Source organism: Dipteris shenzhenensis, unplaced genomic scaffold (genome assembly GCF_047967505.1).
Source record: "Dipteris shenzhenensis isolate YYH24624 ecotype China unplaced genomic scaffold, Dip_SZ_1.0 scaf0374, whole genome shotgun sequence".
In the NCBI taxonomy this organism is placed as follows: Eukaryota; Viridiplantae; Streptophyta; class Polypodiopsida; order Gleicheniales; family Dipteridaceae; genus Dipteris; species Dipteris shenzhenensis.
The window spans coordinates 12,501-32,500 of record NW_028239680.1 but is presented as its reverse complement, the minus strand read 5'-3'; the positions used below and the strand labels follow the sequence as shown (position 1 = coordinate 32,500).

Sequence of the window (20,000 nt, the reverse complement as noted above, 5' to 3'; positions counted from 1 at the left end):
ACATCTAGGAGAGATCTCATTGATAAACATGTAGAAGCCTGCCCGATGCCTGTGCTGGAAGTGTTGCCTCTCATTGAGGACATTCGGGTCTCGAGGGTGAAGGGGAAAACATTGTTTGAAACGGCTGAATGTCAATCAGATCTCAATTATGTTTGTGATTTCCATCCCAATGTGGCGGATCAGATATTGTCTCGACCAGAAGGGGTTGTGCCAAGGGAAATTCCAGATAGAGAATTATTCAGTCTGCTCTCCGATTTCTATCTGAATCCCGATGGTGGGGGGCAGAGGAATGCCCAGCAAACTCAACAGGATATTCTGCTTGATTTTACGATGATTCGAAACCGAAACTGCAAATTTCTTGTATGTGTACCCTTTCTGAGGAAACCCTTTCACGAAGACTCCCGAAACTCTCACTTTTGAATGTGAAACCGGAAATTATCACACTTCTTGCCCCATTAGTTGTGTGGCTTGGTTATATCAAAAGATCGAAGACAGCTTTTCCCCAGTGGTAGGTACAAAGACTTGTGGTTATTTCTTACAGAACGCTCTTGGAGTTACGATCCTTGCGGAACCTCGTTATGCAATGGCAGAGTCGGAAGAGGGGGACGTCTCGGCCCAATTAAATGATCAAGGGGAATTGGAGAGAATTTGTATCCAAATAAAACGAGATAGAAACCCTAGTGTCATTATTTGGATTGGCACATGTACCACGGAAATAACAAAGACGGACCTAGAAGGCATAGCACCCAAGCTAGAAAACGAACTTGGAGTACCAATTGTAGTTGCGCGGGCCAATGGATCGGATTATGCTTTTACTCAGGGAGAGGATACTGTATCAGCTGCCACGACGCATCGGTGTCCGGAATTTGACATATCTAGACACGAACAGAAACAGGATTTAGTTGGGGGTGTTGACACTGCGACGACGGAAGCGGGGGGGGCTAATCCGGAGGGACGGAAATTAAAGAATCATGCTTCAGTTCTTTTTGGATCTCTAACTTCAACTGTAGCTTCTCAACCGAATCCGGAATCGAAACGTCAATCCATTCAGGTATCGGGGTGGTTACCCTCCCAGAGATATACTGAACTTCCATCATTAGGCAAGGGAGTGTATGTTTGCGGCGTGAATCCCTCTCTGAGCCGTACAGCGACGACTCTGATGCGGCGTCGTAAATGCCAGTTAATTGGAGCACCTTTTCCTATTGGTCCTGATGGGACGCGTGCTTGGATAGAAAAGATTTGTTCCGCCTTTAATATGGAACCTCAGGGTTTGAAGGAGAGGGAGGATGAGATATGGAAGAGTCTGAGAGACTATCTTGAGATAGCAGCTGGTAAATCTATATCTTTTACGGGAGATAATCTATCAGAAATTTCTATAGCAAGATTCCCAATTCGCTGCGGAATGGTTGTCTACGAAACAGGTATTCCCTACATGGATAAACGATATCAAGCTGCCGAGCCATCTTTCTCACGAGATACTTGCAAAGAGATGGGTACACTCATGCCACGGATCGTGGAAAAACCGGATAATTATAACCAGATACAGCGTATGCATGAATTAAAACCTGATTCAGCAATTACTGGAATGGCTCATGCCAATCCTTTAGAAGCAAGAGGTATTGATACAAAATGGTCTGTCGAGTTCACCTTTGCCCAAATCCATGGATCCACTAATGCGAGGGATGTGCTTGAACTTGTTACTCGTCCCCTACGGCGTAATAATAATCCGGGGCGTCTGGGTTGGAGTAACCTGTCGAAGCAGATGGTAACAAATCACTAAATTATAGAATTATTGGGTGACGGGAAGTGACCATTGAGGGAAATGCATAGAGACGTCTCCAAATTCTTAATCATGGGATTCTGTCTCCTCATGATTAAGAAATCCATCGACTCCTTTCCGAAGGAGTTGCTGTGCTAGCTACGGGAGTGGTACGGAGAGGTTGCCGGCACTCTACGGGAAAAAAAAAAAACTGAAAAATATGGGAAGGAAATAATTATGAACGTAGAAAGCGTTCAAATGTCGTTGTATCTACTGCAGGTTTCGCTGCTTACTCGGGTGAAGGTGGCAGGTCCACCTATAATATTCGGACTATATTATGGATTACTAACAACATTACCCGTTGGACCCTCCCAAATACTATCCATAAGAGCTTTTCTTTTGGGAGGGAATCTTAGTGGTACCGTCGCTTTGAGTGGTTTGATGATGGGATAGCTACTAATATTTCTGTCAATATTCTGTTCACCTCTATATGCATTGATAGTGAAACCACATGTTGTAACTGTCCCAATAGTACCATACATGTTATTTTACTGGTTCCGAACCAAGGATTTACCGGATTATCGAACTCTACGTCCGACCAATTCACTCAGTGACTTTCGAATCGGTAATATATTCTTGGATAGTTTCATTTTCCAGATTTTAAATCCAATTCTTTTACCAAGTCCCGTATTGGCGAGACCAATTCACCTATTTATTTTTCGATATAGCAACAACATAACATTTCTGATTAGTAGTTTCGTGGGTTGGTCACTCGGTCATATGTCATTCAGCTACTTGTCCAGATTACTTCTGGTTCGCGTAGAATATGATTCACCCATACTCTACCTGCTGATGAAACGCGTCATTTACAAAACTTTTAGTATTGTTGTTCTCATTAATGTACTGGTTTATTTGGGTAAGGCTCCAGTACCTCTCTTCACCAAGAATTTTGAAGACGAACTTGTCTTGCTCGATAACAATCTCCGGGAGTTGTCAGATTCGATGCTATGGATTTTCAAGTCGTGGCCCACGTCCTTGTTCGACCCATACAAACCAAATCGTCCTTTACGATATATAGAGAATAGCCGATTCGGCGGCGATAGCTTAGTGAAGAAGCAAGTATCAAATCACTTTTTCAGCAAATGTTTGACTAGTGGAAAACAGCGGTTGGCTCTCACGGCGTTACCCAGTTTGTCGATCTTTGGAGACCAGTTAGGAACCTCGTTAGAGGATTCGGATATGCCACTTCCAGCTCATCATCTGCATGAAGACTGGATTTTGAACCAATTCAGGAAAAACAAGGATTTGAATAATGAGTTAAAGGACCGAATTCGATTCCTAGACACCGAGCCTATCTTCTGGAAAGCGATGGAAAGAAGGACCGGATTGGCTGATAACGGAGGTGAATTACCTAAGATTTATGATCCATTTTTGAATAATTCATGTCGTGCTAGGATTCCAAACTCGGATTCATTCTGGATACTGTCTGATTCATTGGCATCGCAAGCGGTTGACAACAACGAGTATGCCAATGAATTGAATTCCGGTAATAAGATTCGGGATTGGGTGTCTATCAGGTATAAAGAGTTGAGAAGCAATGAGATTCCTCTTCCCCGGGAAGCATTACCTAAAAATGCTTTGCAAATATTTATTTTCATGTTCGAAACACCGGATGATGCCGTGATTGAAGATGTTGTGGGAGAAACAAACTATTCAGTTTCGAAGGGTGATTCCACCCCCGTAACTTGGGATCAAGTCTTCAAATTTTCTTCATCTCCGACAGAGTTAGCTTTATTCTTCACCTATCTCAGAGATGATTGTGGTGCCTTCGATTGGATCCGCTTGCTAGACGTACCTCTAATTGGTGGGGAAAGACTTGACTCTTCAAAACAAAAAATACGTTCGATCCTCGAGATTGAGGAACTGTCGGAGGAATTGGCCCGCAATACTCACTTAATATATGATAATAGGTTCGATGTCGCGGGTGGGTCAACTGATATTCGTAACAGAAAGTTAAAAAATTTAGCAATCAGCGTCGGGAAGACGCGGCTGAAAACACGCAGACTGGTCAAACGTTTTGCAAAAAGCTCTGATTTTCGTCGGAAACCTATAAAAGGCTCTATGCGCTCCAGAAGACGTAAGACACTGGTTTGGGAAGTATTTCAAGATAAGGCACATTCACCTCTCTTCTTTAGATTAATGGAACTACCCACTCCGTTTCGATTTCCTGCCGGAGAATTAACTGGTGTAGATTTTGAGGAATCGGCCGGTGACGCGAGGAGAGAAACTAGTACCCAACCCGAACAGGAACTAATATCTCTTTCATCCTCGAGAGAGGGGGAGCGAGCGAAATCCGACCGCCCAGCTATAGCAGCTAGGTTCGATGTGAGTTCCATCCACACGGGGCGGGGTTTATTATTGGTTATGCAATCGACTCTTCGGAAATATGTGAAACTGCCTGTATTGATAACACTCAAGAATTTCGGTCGTATTTTATTTTTTCAAGCTCCCGAATGGGATGAGGATTGGAGTGAGTGGCGCAAAGAATCCCACATCAAATGCACCTACGACGGCGAGGGATTCTCACACACTCGTTTACCCGGTCGTTGGTTGAAGGAGGGTCTTCAGATAAAGATTTTGTATCCTTTCCGGTTGAAGCCTTGGCGTACTCGCGGGAGGAGGCGCCCAACCATTTTGGAAAATGATATGAATCCCAGGTATCTCAAGACTCGGGAATCGGGGAGAAAAAATAGATTGAGGCGAGGAAAATCTCCATCTAGCTATTTAACAGCTTGGGGATTCCAAACAGATGTACCTTTTGGAACTATTAAGAAAGATCCCTCCTTCTGGAAACATATCCGGAAGAAATTGATGAGAATTTTGAGACGTAGTCTCGCATTGCGGACTAGGCAAATGCGTCGTCTCTACTCCAAATTGGGTGTATCCGCAAGGTTTCCATTGGGGAAATTGAATTTCCTTCGTAAAATTGAAGGGATTTGGGAGAATTGGAGTGGAACCGATTTTGTTGGGGGAGATATTCCAAATGATACAGGGACCGGGTGGAAAGAGGGGCCGTCACACGGTGAACCAGGTACTGGTGGAATAGATGAAACATCAATTCCCATTGATAATAAATCCCGATACTTTGCGGGTACCGATGATGAACCAGTAAAAGATACCGTTGGTGGATCCAAATCCGAACCCGAATCAGACAGCATGCATTCAGAAATCTGTTAACCGAAGGGGTTGGCGGGGGTGGGCGTAGCACCAAATCACTCCGTTTTAGTAAACCGGGAATAGATGACAGACTAATTAATACAAATCTGACTAGTTCTTTGAGATTCCAAACGAAATTAGTCAATATTCAGGGAATTTATTTGAGATCCCGCATATCGGTCGCAGAATTGTTTGAGAAGTATCTTCTACTAGTAGCGGGATTATTTCGAAGAGTCAATAGAGCTTTTGCTCATTATCTCGACAATTTTGCTAGATTTCGGGTGCAACTGGTGAAAGTGACGAATCAAGTTGGTGGGGTTCATGGGGATGCAAACCACCCAATTCTAGCTATTTCCGGAATTAGGGAGGGAATACCGCGAGTTATCGATAATCAATCTATAGGATTACCGTCTCAGGCGCACATTCACGACATTCTGTGGCATGTAAGCATGAAAAACAACCTGGATTTGGATTCTTTGATGGAAATTGCGGAAGATAGCAAGGATGCGGGGTATCTCGATAACCGGAAGGGATGTAAGGATAATGAGAATCTGGATGATGCTTCGGAAGATTGGAATTATCCGCGCGGTGATCATGGTTGTTATCCGAAAGGGGGAGGGGAAACCCCAGAATTTTTTGATGGCGGTAAACATGACGGGGGAAAGAGCGATTCCGTGGGATGTCCCGATGACAGAACTGGCGGGATTGTACGTGGGTATGGTATCGATGAACATATTAATAATTTTGCTACGATGCGGGGACTTTCCAAACAACTTTGGGAATTGAATGCAAATGATTTGGGGAGTTTGTTAGGCTGTCCCGACAAGTACAACCTGTCATTGGAGTTATGGCAAAAAATTGCACCGAAGAGATGGAGATCGGACATCGAAAATTTATATGGATTCAGAAGCATCGGGGGAAGTTTTCTCGCCGAGCATGAATATGTATTTCGTGATAGACAAAACGATTATTCCATATATACTGAAACCCCTTTCCTCAGAGATCGAGTGAGAAATATCAATAAACGTCGTAAATACAGTTATTTGTTACATAGTTTTATTGATTCCTCACGAGATGTAGATATACAAAAATTTCCGGCGGGGTGGAATGCGGCGATAAGGGAAACTCGTTTAGGGAATCGTATCAGAGAACTTATTGCAGGGAAGGGAATTTCTCATCCACGAATACTTGATCCGGAACGTGAGTTGAATCCGAAATCCGATTTGGTGTTGTGGGTAATTCCGGATCCCGCGGAAGCAAAGGATGTATACGAAACAAGATCGAAATTTGTACCTGGGACTTCTATTTTGTGGGAGAGGGTTCCCGCTACCCCAAATGAAAGATTTCAGAGATTAGGCACGGATTACGGGTTACAGGAAGAAGAGATTGATTCGGATGAAATACTTCTAAGAGAGAGGGGGAGTCACTATTATATTTTTCAATGGAAATGGGAATCCGAAGCATTAGAAAGAGAATTATAAAGACTGAGGGATTTGATATCTCTCATCAACGTATTAGAAAATGAGCAGGATCTTACTTCCTTCTGTGTCAATATGGGTATAGATTGCGATTTGTTGAATCTTTTTCTCAACGAAGAGAAACGCGAGATTCTAGATGATTTGTTTGTTATTTCAGCCCATCGTTTACCGCGAATATTCGATGATTAGATTCTCATGTATAAAATGGTTAGTATCCCACTGAAATTTCGAAACAGATTCAAAAGAAGATTGAATAGAAATATATTTGGCGGGTGCATGCTGCGTTTGTCACTCATCAATGGGGAGAGGAATAGGAATCGCTCCTATCTCCATAACATCGAAGATCTCCTGCTTCCGAGACATCGTCGCAAATCGCGATTTCTCAGATCCCTATTGATTTTGAGCTCCGTGAAATCCGAAAGGGACCCTTTGGGCTACCCTTCTGGAGTGGAATGGATGAACAAGAGTGAAGAGTCTAGCGACCTGAGTGGGACTCAGAAAATCAAACGTTTCCTTTGGCCCAGTTATCGCTTAGAAGAATTAGCTTGTATGAACAGATTCCGCTTCGACACAAATAATGGAAGTCGATTTGCCACGCCCAGAATACGCATGTATCCCATTATTTGAGACGGGGGGGAGAATACGTAGATTCGACAATTTGCTCGACTAATATTACTAACATCTTGGTAATCTCAATCAAGTGTGTGATAGAAGGAGGGGCAGATACCTACCTTACTTATCAGATGCGGAGCTGTAACTACTCGTTGGTGGGAAACAAATTCCCACCGATAACCGAATCTATTGAGTGACGATTTCCCCGATTATAGGAGTATTCATCTCCCTCGCTCGGACCAATACTACCCGAATTAGTAGGCAAATCCTATACAATGAATTCGATAAACAATTATTATTACTACTATTACGGATAAGGCTATATCTACCAATTCGACGTTGATTTGTGAGAAAGGGGATACAGGGTCTGCTGAGTCTCAAATATGCTACTTGACCGATCAAGTCTCGAAACTCACTTCTCATTTGAAATCACATTCCAAGGATTACTCCTCTCAGAGGGGTTTGTGGAAATTATTGGGAAGACGCAAGCGTCTCTTAATTCATTCATCCAAAAAGGATCCGACTTTATACGATAACATAATAAGCAACTTGGGTATTCGGAGATTGAAGAGACGCCGATTCCAATTTATAGAAATCCAGTTCTACCGAAGCTAGGGTCTGCAAAAATTACCAGGAACATAATTCATGGGTATACCTCCTACGAAAGTGGATCCAGTTATAGTGAGTATGGGTCCCCACCACCCGTCGATGCACGGTGTCCTTCGACTTATTGTTACTCCAGACGGTGAAAATGTCGTTGGTTGTGAACCAATACTTGGCTATTTACATAGAGGGATGGAAAAAATTGCTGAAAACCGGACGATTCTGCAGTATCTTCCCCACGTGACGAGATGGGATTATTTAGCCACCATGTTTACCGAGGCAATAACAGTGAATGCGCCGGAGAAGTTGGCAAATATTCAAATACCGAGAAGAGCTAGTTACATACGAGTTATTATGCTCGAGCTAAGTCGAATAGCTCCCCACCCGTCATGGCTCGGACCTTTTCTGGCGGATGTCGGTGCACAAACCCCTTTTTTCTACACATTTCGAGAAAGGGAAATGATTTATGATTTACTTGAGTCTGCTACGGGATGTGAATGACGCATAATTATTTCCGCGTCGGGGGAGTAGCGGTAGATTCACCATATGGGTGGCTAGATAAATGTTTGGATTCCTGCCACTATTGCCTCTCAAAAGTCGATGAATATGAACGACTTATCACAAATAATCCTATATTTCTGAAACGAGTGGAGGGGATAGGTGTCACTGGTAGGGAAGAAGCTATAGATCGGGGCTTATCCGGACCCATGTTGCGAGCCTCGGGGATTCAATGGGATCTTCGCAAGGTGGATCACTACGAATGTTATGACGAATCGGATTGGCGGATCCAATGGCAAACAGGAGGAGATTCATTGGCCCGTTATTTGGTACGAATCGGCGAGATGAGAGAATCCATAAGAATAATTCAACAGGCCTCGAGACTCCTTCCGGGAGGTCCATATGAAAATTTGGAATCTCGACGCCTTAGTCAGCAACGAAAGGAAATGGGATGGAATGATTTTGACTATCAATTTGTCGGTAAGAAATCCTCTCCCACTTTCAAATTACCTGAGCAGGAGCATTACGTAAGGGTGGAAGCTCCCAAAGGGGAATTAGGGATATTTCTGATTGGAGATGATAGTGTTTCTCCCCGGAGACGGAAGATTCGTCCGCCTGGCTTCATAAATCTGCAAATTCTCTCTCAATTGGTAGAAGGAATGAAACTAGCCGATATTACGACAATATTAGGTAGTATAGATATCATCATGGGGGAGGTTGATCGCCGAAACGGCAATTGGTACAAAAAATTTCGAGGAACGCGTGATTGACTTATTTCACAAATTGGGAGTTTCGAGAGATTCTTCCGAATTGATTTGGATTCTGATTTCCATTCCCACCCTTATCGTAGGAATTACAGTAGGAGTATTAGTTATCGTACGGCTCGAGTGAAAGGTATCTGCGGGGGTACAACAGCGTATCGGACCTGAATATGCAGGTCCTTTGGGAATTATCCAATCCCTGGCCGATGGAGTCAAGCTCCTACTGAAGGAAGATATTGTTCCAGCCAGGGGCGATACTTGGCTATTCAATATTGGACCAGCTGTGGTAGTCATACCAGTCTTTATAAGCCACTTGGTGATACCCTTCGGGCAGCACATTATTCTAGCTGATCTGAGTATAGGTGCTTTCTCTTGGATCGCCATCTCAAGTATCGTTCCCCTAGGGCTACTTATGGCAGGATATGGTTCAAATAATAAATATTCCCCTCCAGGTGGTCTTAGAGCTGCTGCTCAATCAATTAGTTACGAAATACCCCCAGCCCCATGTGTACTATCCATATCCCCACGTGCGACTCGCTGAATAAGATTGATGGGAAGAGGGTTATTCCGATATAGAGATTCGGAATGAAGAATCTTTCACTGATTTGACAGAACAACTGGATAGTCATCTGGGTGAGATCGAACAGCGTCTTGCAGCGAGTGAATCGAGTCCCATCCCCCATGTACGGGAGTGAAAGCATGTCCGAGCAGTAAACACTGTTTGCCCCCAGGTACGGGATAGATTTACAGGGCCTGAAGCGGGGACAAGAAGGGACTGAACCTCTTTTCCGGGATTGAGCGGGAGTGGATGGTCAGGAACACTAATATACACAAGAGATTTGTGAGAAGGGTGGAGAAAAAAGTTGCATAATAAAATCTCTTTTCTCTTTAATTGGATAAAGACTTAGCCTCGGTAGGGATGACTAGGTAGTACATCTTGAAAATCCCAATCCCGAGTATATTCCTATCTACTTAGATTATGACTATCCGGAACGAAGTAATCCTTTCAACGGTTTGATTTTTCTGCCCCTGGCGGAAAAAATTATTGATATATGCGAGTATCTCCTTTACGTAGTAGTCTCAAGAGGATTGGGATCATAGGAATCCTCAGGCTAATCCTCTTCTCGGCTGAAATAAAGATAGGTAGGGATCCATCTATGTGGAGATATAAAAGAAGTATCGGTAAATCCCATTCCACCGAGAAACGGTGGAAGATTCCGAATTATATCAAAAAATAACTGAAAAGGTTGAGATGGATTCAGAAGCTATCACTCCCTGTAGCAAACAGAATCCCATTGGTTGAGATTGGGACGCTCCTCAGGGGGGTGTCGCGCAAAGGAAGTGATTAACTACCAATCCCCCTCTCGGGTGACTTATGGGGAGCCGTATGAAATCCCAATTTCATGTACGGTTTCGAATCAGAGGTGGTAATAGCAATTGTACCGTCGACTATAATTATCTGATAGCTTAAGTACGGTTGACATAGTTGAAACACAATCTAAGTATGGTTTTCTGGGATGGAATCTGCGGCGTCAACCTATAGGCTTTATAGCTTTCTTCATATCCCCATCGGCAGAATGTGAAAGGTTGCCATTTGATCTACCAGAGGCGGAGGAGGAACTGGTAGCGGGTTATCAAACCGAATATTCAGGTATAAAATCTGGTTCATTCTATGTTGGTTCTTACCCAAATTCATTGGTTTCCTCGTCGTTTGTAACAGTCCTTTATCCGGGTGGATGGGATTCACCAATTCCATTTCTTCAAGAATTAGGGCAAATTTTTCCCTTTCGGACTCTCAGCAGTGAATCCTTTGATGTATTCGATGCAGTAACAGGTGTCATTACCACATCAGCCAAGTCTTATCTATTCCTATTCATTTCTATCGCAACGAGATGGACATTACCTAGAGTCAGAATAGACCAATTACTAGATCTCGGCTGGAAATCTCTTCTGCCCGTTGCTCCGGGAAATCCGTTGCTGACAGCTTCGTTTCGACTACCATCTCTAAAATGAGATATTCCCCTCATAGTTTACATCAATGTCACCCCGATTTTAATCTATCCAATCTCTAGAAACTAAGGAACTCCCCCAGGATTATCTATCACATGTTTCCCACGGTAACTGGATTCCAGGATTATAGTCAACGAGCAATACGAGCTGCGAGGTATACTGGTCAAGGTTTTGCGGTTACTCTAGACCATCTGAATCGTTTACCTGTGACTATCCAATACCCCTACGAGAAACTTATATCATCCGAACGATTCCGTGGACGAATTCATTTTGAATTTGACAAATGCATTGCTTGTGAGGTACGTGTCCGAGTATGTCTGATTAACCTGCCTGTCGTCGACCGGAGATTGATAAGAAGCATCAGAAAAAAACGATTAAGAAGTTATAGCATTGATTTCGGAGTTCGTATCTTCTGTGGGAATTGTGTCGAATACCGCCTAACAAATTGCTTGTCAATGACTGAGGAGTATGAACCCTCGACTTATGATCGTCACGAATCAAATTATGATCAAATGGCTCCGGGACGTTTGCCCCTCTCTGTCTCCCAGGATTCCGCAATTCAAGTAGTTCCAACTCTGAGTTATTCATCTGGGGGAGTCACGAAAGGAGATCCCAATAATCGAACTGTCACTCGTGGTGTCAATTGAATCTCCGTCTGAAGTTTGGAAGATAGACCGACTCCCTGGTTAGAAAAAATAGTAAGTCGGAGATGATTCAATATCGAGATATCTCTGCTATGCAGAGATATCCCTCCTTCAATTATTTCTACCAATAGGGGGGGGTGTGTCTACATAAGTAGGTCACACACATACACGTCGTTATTGAATAGTAATATAGTGAGATGGGAGAATCAAAATAACTGGGCATAATGAATCTACCTGAATCAATTTATGAATCTGTCTTGATACTAATCGAATTAGGTATTCTACTGGGAAGTGTAGGAGTGGTATTATCTGCTAATATAGTTTATTCCGCCTCTTCATCGGGACTGGTGTTTATCTGTATATCTCTCCCATATCTCGTACCGAATGCCGATTCTGTAGCTGCCGCACAATCGCCTATCTATGTAGGAGCTATAAATGTTTCGATCGTGTCTGCCGTAACGGTTATTGACGAACCAGTAGATTCCAATTCAACCATTTCCTGGAATATGGGAGATACTATTGCCTTAGGAGCTTGTACGGGTCTATCTATCTTATCAACCACTACAATTCGAGATACGAAATGGTCTGATATAAATCCAATCGACCCATCGAGGGATGTTGTGGGGGGAGTCTCAAAAAACAACATCCAGCGAATTGGATACCAATTGTTAACACAATTTCTGGTTCCATTCGAACTCCTTTCTATCCTCCTCCTAGTGGCTTCAGTAGGGGCGATTACAATGGCTCGTGGTGAAGGAATAACCAGACCCGACGAAGAACCTGCTTCGTCGTCTGGAGATGACTCCCCATCTTTCTAATTAATTACAACTTCTCGTAAACTCATCTCGTAGGTTAACCAATTAAGTTTCCGGGGGGTTAATACATCATGCTCGAACATGGACTGATTCTAGGTGCTTATCCCTATCGCGTTGGCTTTTCCGGATCAATCACGAGTCGAAACATGATTAGGGCACTGATGTGTCTTGAGCTGATTCTGAATGCCATTAATATAAATCTCGTAGCATTCTCCAATTTCTTTGACAATGAACAAATGAAGGGGGAAATCTTTTCAATATCCGTAATAGCCGTTGCAGCTGCCGAAGCTGCTATTGGGTTATCCATTGCTTCGGTCATCCAGCGTAATAGAAGATCGACTCGTATCGATCAATTTGATTTGTTAAAATGGTAATTGATTCGTCGATGACGCTATTTATTTGGGCGAATCGCTATTCAATGCAGGTGTATCACATCCAGCTGGTAATGCTGTCGTTTTCCCCCTAACAATTGCATTTCATTCCGAAAAATTATGTCATACCTATCTGAATCCCTACCTATCCCGTTCCTTAAAATTGTCTTGTACCGTCCCTCCCCATATTGCAGAACCCATTCATTTCACGAGGATGATGGGAGAGTTCCACCCACGGAGTGTCTATGTAGGTAGATGCGGAAAAACCAAATCAATACAAATCTTAGATTTGATTGAATGGAAAATAAGGGGTAGGGGGCAGGGGGGAGGGTAGGTACACCTCAACAACCCCAACAGGAGAATATCTTTGACACGTCAATCCAATAGGAGTGAACAAATTCGACGGCACATTCAGTAAAGATCTATGACACATGTATTGGTTGCACCTAATGCGTAAGAGCCTGTCTGACAGATGCATTGGAAACGATCCCCCGGGATGGGTGTAAAGCCAATCAAATTGCTTCTGCTCCTAGAACAGAAGACTGTGTAGGTTGTAAGAGACGTGAATCCGCTTGTCCAACAGATTCCTCGAGTGTACGCGTCTATCCGGGAGCTGAGACGACTCGTAGTATGGGTCTAGCTTATTGATTCATCGGTCAAGAAAGAGATTCAAGAATCGAATCGTTTTCTTTCCAACTCATACTCAAAGATTCATACTCAATTCTATTGAGTATGAGTTGGGGTATTAAGATTCCCCCCCCCCTCCCCCCCGCTAAAATATTTTTCCATCCACGATGAGTAACGTACCCTGGTTAACCACAATTGTTCTTTTTCCGATTCTGGCGGGTTCGCTATTTCCAATGCTTCCCTCCAATGGGAATAAGATCGTTCGGTGGTATACCCCAGGCATTTGTATATCGGAATTTCTACTAATCATTTATATCTTTCATTGTCACTTCCATATCGATGATCAATGCATTCAATTGGTGGAGGATTCTAGTTGGATAAATTCAATCAATTCCCATCGGAGTTCAGGTATTGATGGACTCTCCATGGGTCTCATTCTACTGACAGGATTTGTCACTACTTCGGCAACCTCAGCAGCTTGGCTAGTTACGCGGAATACACGTCTATTCTATTTCTTGATGTTGGCCATGTATAGCGGCCAAATAGGACTGTTTGCTTCTCGAGACATTTCGCTTTCCTCTCCTATGTGGGAGTTGGAATTAATCCCAATCTACCTACTTTTATGTATGTGGGGTGGGAAGAGACGTCTATACTCAGCCACGAAGTCTATTCTATACACAGCTGGTGGTTCTATCTTTCTCCTAATAGGAGCCCTAACTATGGGTTTCTACGGGACCCAGGAACCCTCCTTCAATATCCGAGATTTGGCAAGCAGATCACATCCTATATCACTAGAAGTGCTTTCTTATCTAGGATTCTTCGTGGCGTATGCCGTGAAACTGCCAATATTCCCTTTTCATACTTGGTTGCCAGACACTCATGGGGAAGCACATTACAGCACATGTATGTTGCTGGCTGGGGTATTACTAAAAATGGGAGGGTATGGATTGATTCGAATTAATATGGAATTATTACCTCATGCTCATTCCATACCTGCTTCGTGGTTGGTGCTATTCGGATCAGTCCAAATTGTTTATGCATCCCTGATTCCGCCGGGTCAGCGTAACCTTAAGAGGAGAATAGCGTATTCATCAATTTCCCATATGGGTTTTGTAACAATTGGAATTGGATCCGTGACAGATACGGGTCTTAATGGAGCTGTGTTACAAATGATTTCCCATGGGTTAATAGGTGCCGCTCTATTTTACCTTGCAGGGACTTGTTACGATAGGACACGTACCCTTTATCTCGATCAATTAGGGGGGATGGCTACCCCAATGCCCAGGATATTTACTATGTTTAGTATCTTCTCAATGGCATCCCTTGCATTACCCGGGATGAGTGGGTTTGTATCGGAATTGATGGTATTTCCAGGAATAGTGACTAATCAGCATTATTCATCTATATCTAAGTTATCGGTTGTAGTAGTCGAAGCGATTGGTACAGTATTAACTCCCATTTATTTGTTATCTATGTTACGTCGAATATTCTACGGATACAGAATATCCAACTATTCGGATCCATATTCAGTTGATTCCGGACCGCGGGAAATATTCATATCGATTTGTCTCTCTTTACCAATCCTCGGTATCGGTCTGTATCCAGACATGGTTGCATCTCTACGGAATCACAAAATACTATCTATCCTGGTTCCGTACTCTTTTATGGGATAGTAGAGGGGCAATAAAACGCAGTATCGTTTGGATCGGTAGTCGAACATATCTATTCAATGAGGATTACTCTTGGAAGCGGTTCTGGTATTAATTCCTATAAGGGAAGGCAGTGGGAATCCATGCCGCTGGCGACGTAATTGCATGAATGTCTGGGTGAGGAATCCACAGCGCGATTCCTCATGCAGACTCTGATTCAAATCACGAATTGATTACATGTAACACTTCAAGCATCTGACGAGGTAACATTTTTTGTTATCTCTCCCCCCGATCGAATTAGCGGTCTTCTACCTAATTATTAAGTAAGCCACCCGTGATTATGTAAACCGATTCCTGGTGGATTAACCCCTGAGAAACAAATCCAAGCAATGAAGAATCCTGTAGATGCTACAATAGCAGGCCCTTCCCCCTGCCAACCACTAGTTATTCTGGTATGGAGATGAATAGCATATATCAGCCGAGTCACTAATGCCCAGGTTTCCTTAGGGTCCCGGCTCCAGTAGGATCCCCACGCTTCATTAGCCCACACTGCTCCAGAGAGAATACCAACAGTCAGTAGAGGAAACCCTAAGCTGATGATTCGATAACTCCATCGGTCCAATTGGTGGATCAATCGGCACCTACGTGAATTCAAGGATAGTCGATGAAAACTGTTTCTCGGATTACTTCCTGCCTGCTCGTAGCAGTGTATATCCACTCCCGGAGAGGGGGTCCAGGTAGGAAATTCTTGATTTGGACCGGGGATAGAAAATTGTTCTGCGTCATAGGTGGCAATCGGTGGAGATGTTGCTGATGGAGATCCACATAACGAAGTCACATGGCTTAGTGGCATCATACTTACATGCGTCATTAACCGATGAGGTTGCAGAGCAGGTACTAGCGGTGTGGATTGTTGCATTTCCTCAGGAAGACCCAGAGTTGCGAATCCATGGGTCGACATGGCACCTGGTGCCGTGACTGCACCTGACCATTCGTTCCGACTCCTAATTCTCATAATTACATGCATTGGGGAGAAGCTCCGTGAAAGAAACATAGATGATTCATGTAGATTGCTCGGTGGTAGATGTTTGGGTTGAATCCGACGAATCGTCGTAAATCCCGTTATACAGATGAAAGCAATTGTCATACCTCCAACGCTCAAACTAATGAGTCTCTTGAGCTTGCGAGCCAGCCCCATCCGGTGAAACAGAGTGACGGAAAGAAGCGTAAGAAAAGAAATGTGAGCGAATATGTGCTCTATATCGGTGTGAATCGTAATGAGGAGAATCCAGTGAATTAGTGAGATTTTGGAGAGTATGTACCACCCACCCATTATTCCCAGGAGATTTCGGGTTTACCCCTTAAACGTCGAAACGGGGAGAATTCCCTATTCCTACTGCTTTTCCCAGTGGTTGTATCAGACACAGCCCTCGCCTGCAGGTTGAAATTAAATGCCGCTACTCGGATTCGAACCGAGATGCTCTAGCACTGCTTCCTAAGAGCAGCGTGTCTACCAATTTCACCATAGCGGCTCGCTACTCGTTATACTTATCGTAATTAATGATATCACATCTTCGGGTGAATCGTCAATCTTCCTGGGGGAGAGTACACACGCACAACAAGGGACCTTCCCTGTCTATAGTTGATTAGGTATACGGCGCTATACTTGTATAGGAATAACGGGATATGGCGTAGCTCGGTAGCGTGCCATCTTGGGGTGATGGAGGTCGCAGGTTCAAATCCTGCTATTCCGAATAAACGAGGTCGGAACATATTTTAAACGGAATAGAAGACGTTCCCGTTCCGGGAACGCAGATTTATCTCCCGATTCTCTTTGGGTGTTATCGACCCATACCCATTCGTAGTAGGGATAGAGATAAATCGATGATCGTGATCGAGACCCTTGTATCATAGGAAGGAAGAGAGGGATTGGGCTCCTTCTTCATGCACGTAACCCCCCCCCCCTCGTGGTTATTACCAACATTCATTGATACAACTCTGTTAGTATTTGGATTTTATTTACCGCACGGTACCGTCACGCAATAATATCAACATGTACCCGTACTACTTACTAGGGATCCAAATTCATCAATAAGTTCCCTGACAATCACTTATCTCGTCTTCCCCGTTCCAACAAACAAATAGTTCACTATCTATTCCGACCGACCCCACGTCCTATTGATACGGCAATTCCTGTTACAACCGGGGAGTACTACTGACCAGTTTCAGAAATTTTTTCATTTGTCACATAGTAAAAACTTCTCGACCGTCCAGTCAAAATGGATTTAGCTGGAGAAAAAGCTTTCGATGCTACTTCATTAGTTTGGGTCTTCCAAATATGATTGCGAATCTTCCTCCGCGACCTAGAAGTACGTTTTTTTGGAACTGCCATAATGAAATCTATCTATTCGGTTTTATCATCGAAATGAATGCGACGAGTATGTTGATACGTACGAGTAGAATCAATATAATGAGGGAGGGGGTGATTGCGTAGAATCATTAGAAGGGGAACAACTGGGGGAACTGGGTTTCCATTCTATGCAAAAGAATCCCAGCAAGAATCATTGACTTCTTTATGATAACAATTTGCTAACCAACCAACTCCTTTCCATTTAAGCAAATGGGATCTACTACAGATCGAACCAAATCCTGTCTGTATCCCGATTTCCTTCGCGTCTTCTTCTTAGAATGGATCTTCCGTATCACTTTCTTCCTCTCGAAACAGGGATGCAAGACGCGCCCCCTAGCAGTTGCGTTACTCAGCCGGGGATGTCCGAGATCAATTTTGGATCCGTGACAAACCAATGAAACTCGATATATCGACATTACCGTATTGGACTCTGATGCGTTGTGCCCAAGCAGAGCGAAGTGACGAACATCATAGAATCTCCCCGGTTCTACTCGGAGTTGTTTTCCTCCAGTATCAATTGCTGCATGTCTATCCGTAATAGTCTTGTCGTGTGAAAAATAACCCAAAACAACTCAATCGGTTTGGGGTCAAAAAATGGAACCTAGATAAGTATCTCCGACACATTTGATTCCTGTCAAGTCTCGACGCCGGGCTCGCACCAGAACGAGAAACAAATGGATTATTCGGTTTGATACGCGTGATCTCACCTGTCCATATATATTCCATTCTTCGACGCTCCATATATCTGACAACTATTGACAGAAAGAGTTCCAACCCGGGTTAAATATGTTTATGGAATTATCTTATGAATGTGCTTGGATTGTCCCCTCACGCCCATTCGTAACCTCTGGTTTGATCGGATTGGCATCGTTTCTTTTTCCAAAAGCCACTAAGAGCCTTCGTCGTATACGTGCTATGCTCAGTGTTCTTTCATTAGCCGCAGCTATGTCCGTCTCTATCGCAACATTCTGGCAACAAGTTACTGGTCGCTCCACTTTTGAATACTCATGGTCATGGATTCCCAACGACGATATTTCTCCAAAGATAGGATTTTCAGTTGATTCACTTACTTCCATTACGTCGATATCAGTCACCACCATAGGTGTCTTGGTTATGATTTACAGTGATAGTCATATGCGTCACGACTAGGGATACGTAAGGTTTCCCGTCTATTTAAGTTTCTCCACTGCCTCCACGTCAGGATTAGTGTTCAGTCCCAATCCAATACAGATTCATGTTTTTCGGGAATTAGTAGGGATGTGCTCTTACTCGCCGATAGGTTTTTGGTTCGCACGACCAAGTGCTGCTAATGCCTGCCAAAAAGCTTTTGCAACTAATCGTACAGGAGATTTCGGATTATTATTGGGTATATTAGGTACGTATTGGATAACTGGTAGTTTCGAGATCCGCGAATCGTGTGATTGATTTAGTGAGTTGATTGATAACAACAGCGCCGGCTCCTCCCTTGCCAATACATGTGCTCCTCTACCATTTTTGGGTCCGGTATCTAAATCTGCACAATCCCCACTCCACGTATGGTTGCCCGATGCAACGGAAGGACCCACACCTATTTCGGCTCTTATACACGCCGCTACTATGGTAGCTGCGGGAATTTTTTTTGTAGCTCGAATGCTTGAATTGTTTGAAACCTTACCTCTAAGCATGAATGTTATCTCCTGGATAGGCGGAATAACGGCTCTACTGGGAGCGACGATAGCTCTTGCCCAGAAGGATATCAAGAAAGGTTTAGCTTATTCTACTATGTCTCAATTGGGCTACATGATGCTGGCTCTAGGTCTCGGTGCTTATAAACCTTCGTTGTTTCACCTCATTACACATGCCCATCCCAAAGCTTTGCTATTTCCCGGATCCGGTTCAGTAATTCATTCGATGGAAAGGGTTGTCGGATACTCTCCCAATAGAAGTCAAAATATGTCTCCCACGGGTGGTTCGCGAAAATATATGCCAATTACTGGAATCACTTTTCTTTCAGGTACTCTCTCTCTCTGTGGTATACCACCTCTAGCTCGTTTCCGGTCCAAAGATGAAATTATTGCAAAGAGTTGGCTACGTTCCTTTCCCCCCGGATGTATAGCCTCATTCACAGCAGTTCCAACTGCTTTCTACATGTTCCGCATCTATCTCCTCACGTTTGAGGGGAATCTACGCGCCGGTGGCGGTACCAATTCATCCCATTCCTCTATGAATAGTGTCATTCGGAGTAACACCAAAACGATAGCAACGAGTGGAGATGGGTATGATGTTCCTCCACCCCCGCGAGACGAAGGAGTCGATTCAGCAGGAGGTTATGACGGGGAAGATTCAGTCGATAGAAAAGTTTCTGCAGAGTCCAATATTCGTTCTGAGTCTCTATATCCTAAGGAATCAGACGTTTCGATGGTATTGCCTTCAGTAGTACTGTCGATACCAACTTCGTTGGTTGGATCAATAGGAGTCAATCTCGCTGGAGGAGAAACTGGTCCCGATTTGCTATCCGAGTGGTTAACTCCCCTTGCAGGCTTTTCAGAGGACAACAACAATCCCGAA

General features: G+C 43.7%; 1 non-coding gene across 1 annotated transcript; it reads left to right on the top strand.

Annotated features, from left to right (window-relative positions):
• The first annotated feature begins 16,723 nt into the window (after positions 1-16,723).
• On the top strand, positions 16,724-16,797 carry TRNAP-GGG (transfer RNA proline (anticodon GGG)). The gene has a single exon. It is a non-coding gene; the product is annotated as a tRNA-Pro (tRNA).
• The last annotated feature ends 3,203 nt before the right edge of the window (positions 16,798-20,000 follow it).